Below are 3,377 nucleotides of genomic sequence, written 5' to 3' on the forward strand. Positions count from 1 at the left end.
ATATATATATATATATATATATATATACAATGACTTTTATTACCTTTATTCCTACCTCAGTTCATCTAATTGTATATATATATATATCGTTACTTTTCCTAAAAAGCCTTACCTTCTTGTTAATTTTCAATGTGCATTTTCCCTTATTTTTCTGCTTACTTTCCCTTTACATTTCCACGGGTAATTTCTATTTTGTTTTTTCAACATATTTCTATTATATATATATATATATATATATATATATATATTTTTATTTATATATACACACATACATTTTTCAAACTTGCACTCATGTAGTGTATGTGTATGTCACTTTATGAACTGTACACAAAGTGTTTGTGGACTTTGTTACTGTTTGTGTCCATGCTTGTGTGTATACTCTGTATGGATATGTTACTGTATTCATGTGACCAGTCTAAGAACCTCAAAGGGAGAATCTTTTGGAATGTTTTTACAAAATTTCACTGTACTTCTAATTGACTGTATTTGGAGAATGGTGAATCACTCCGTTTTGTTCTTTTCTGGAGAACATTAGAATTTTTAGCTATATATATATATATATATATATATATATACAGAGAGAGAGAGAGAGAGAGAGAGAGAGAGAGAGAGAAAAATATTTTTGCAGTATTGTTTTTAGATCTTTACTTTTTGCGTTTTCGTTTTTAATTTTATTTTACGGGAGAAAGTTAAGTGATGAGTAAAAATTCCATCAATTTTCCAAGTCCATTTTCATCTTTGCGCCGTGTCTGGCACTGGCAGAGGAGGGAAGAAATAGTGTATTGCTGCACTTTGACCTTCGTTGATCCCTCACCTTTTAAATTGTTTCTGGACTTCTTCATTAGGCTTAAATAAATAGACACAATAAATATTCATTTACAAACTCAAGCATAAGTACATATACACATATAGAAACATGTACTTATATATATACAGTAACACACACACACACACACACACACATATATATATATATATATATATATATATAAACATGTACTTTGAGAGAGAAGTACATATGCACATTGTGTTACAGACAGTTAAAGATATTGTTTCAAATTGTGAAACTTAAAATGCCACAAAAACTTGCAGACGTTTATTGAAAAATATGTACCACGAAATGTATGTTTGCTTTTTACTAGTATTAACATTACATACATACATGAGTGTGTGTGTGTGTGTGTGTGTGTGTGTAAGAAGGTTGCTTCCTAACCAGATAGTTTTGGGTTGGTGTGTTTATGTTCTCGTAACCTAGTGGTTCAGCAAAAAATATCGATAAAGTACTGCAGTTAATTCCTTTCACTAAAAATTTGGTGACATAGTATGGCCACAGTCTAGCAACTGAAATATATGTATATATATATGTATATATATCTTCATCATCATCATTTTAGTGTCTATTTGGCCATGCTTGCAAGGGTCAGACAGGACTATGGTGGAGCAGAGCCGTCTATGGCCAGATGCCCTTCCTGACATCGGCTCTCGTCAGTTTCCAAACAAGGGAATAAATCCTTAGTGTATTAGGACAAAGGGTGCAGGCATGGTTATGTGGTGAACTGGAAAAAAAAAAACCTTTGTTCATAATCAGCAAACACATGCAATGATGAGAAGAAATATGAGCTTACTCACGCAATATGCAAGGTTCCTTTATTTCTTGTCTATTTATTTCACTTGAAAAGTAGTGATTGATCTGCAACCTTAGTGCAGGACACCGGTTGACAGCATCTACAAGCTGAAGAGAACCCTAGCCACATGTTTCAGGTAGAATTTCGTAACTACACTGTCATATACAAACATATACATGTATGTATATATGAGGGGGTGCTGAAAGTTCTGGGCTTTGGGTTAAAAAAAAAAAAAAGCAGGTGGATCAGTAAATTATGATTTTATCGAACATATTCCACTCTCAATTCACACACTTATTGCAGTGGTCCCTCAGGTTTTTGCAAGCCTGGGAAAAAGAACTCAGAAGGTTGGGCCACCAGCCAGGCATTTTCTGATACCCTTAAAGCCAGAAACTTTTCAGCACCCCCTTTTATATATATGTGTGTGTCATCATCATTTAATGTCTATTTTCCATGCTGGCATGGGTTGGATGATTTTACAGGAGCTGACCAGCTGAAGGGCTGTTCAGGCTCCATATCTGTTTTGGCATGGTCTCTACAGCTGGATGCCCTTCCTATATATATATATATATATATATATATATATTGTGTTTATAGAGTGGGTGTGTGGTAAGTAGCTTGTTTACCAACCACATGGTTCAGGGTTCAGTCCCACTGCATGGCACCTTGGGCAAATATCTTCTACTATAGCCTCAGGTCGACCAAAGCTTTGCGAGTGGATTTGGTAGACGGAAACTGAAAGAAGCCTGTCGTATGTATGTATATGTATATATATGTCTGTTTGTGTGTCTGTGTTTGTCCCTACAACATCGCTTGACAGCCGATGCTAGTGTGTTTACGTCTCCATAACTTAGCGGTTCGGTAAAACAGACCGATAGAATAAGTACTAGGCTTACAAAGAATTAGTCCTGGGGTCGATTTGCTTGACTAAAGGCGATGCTCTAGCATGGCCGCAGTCAAATGACCGAAACAAGTAAAAGAGTAAAAAGCGAGTATATATAATAGGCAATAGGTATAAGTAAGGCTTTAAGCTTAAAGAGTTTAACTTCATAACCATGTAGCTCCAGTGCATGGTTAATGCATGCGATGCTTTCTGAATGAAATTTGGTAGATGGAAACAGCCCATTGCATATGTGTGTTTGTGGGTAAAATCATACAGAAATGTCATCAATGTTAAAATGTTAACGGATTTTGAATCCCAGGAATTCATAGGTCTAAAGCTTATCTATCTATATGGTTCCTAGTTTATCAAATCAAATCAAATGAAACCAAAGTGATAGCTAGAAGGTTAATTGCTTGCAGGTAATTTTTTCACAAGCATAACAGATTTCTGAGTTATGTTGAATTAGATCCTTTCGAGAAAGAACACAACTCTACAGGGAGAAAATAAAAAAAATGTATGAAAAAAAAAAAGAAATGCTGTAACTGATATGGAAACTAGTTATCGAAATACTTTCTTCATTCAACCATTTCATGGAATTTTATTCTAATCAGAAATAAAACCACCACTGCCACCACAACAACAACAACAACAGCAACTACAACTAATACTGCTGCTTCTACTATCATCATAAGAACTACTACAATTATCATCATCATCATCATAACAAATAAAATTGCTCTAATGTCGCCATCAACCGCTAAGCAGTCACTAGTGACCACCAAGGATTATAAAATGCTTTTCACTGCTGTTCTGTACCATCCTTGTCTAGATATATATATATATATATATATATATATATATATATATAT

The 3,377-nt window shown here is 34.4% G+C and overlaps 1 protein-coding gene across 3 annotated transcripts in view; it reads left to right on the plus strand.

Annotated features, from left to right (window-relative positions):
• Positions 1-3,377, plus strand: part of LOC106878542 (myocyte-specific enhancer factor 2C) — a 350,263-nt gene that overhangs the window by 77,964 nt on the left and 268,922 nt on the right. The window lies entirely within an intron of this gene.

This window comes from Octopus bimaculoides, chromosome 4, assembly GCF_001194135.2.
Source record: "Octopus bimaculoides isolate UCB-OBI-ISO-001 chromosome 4, ASM119413v2, whole genome shotgun sequence".
Lineage (NCBI taxonomy): Eukaryota > Metazoa > Mollusca > Cephalopoda > Octopoda > Octopodidae > Octopus > Octopus bimaculoides.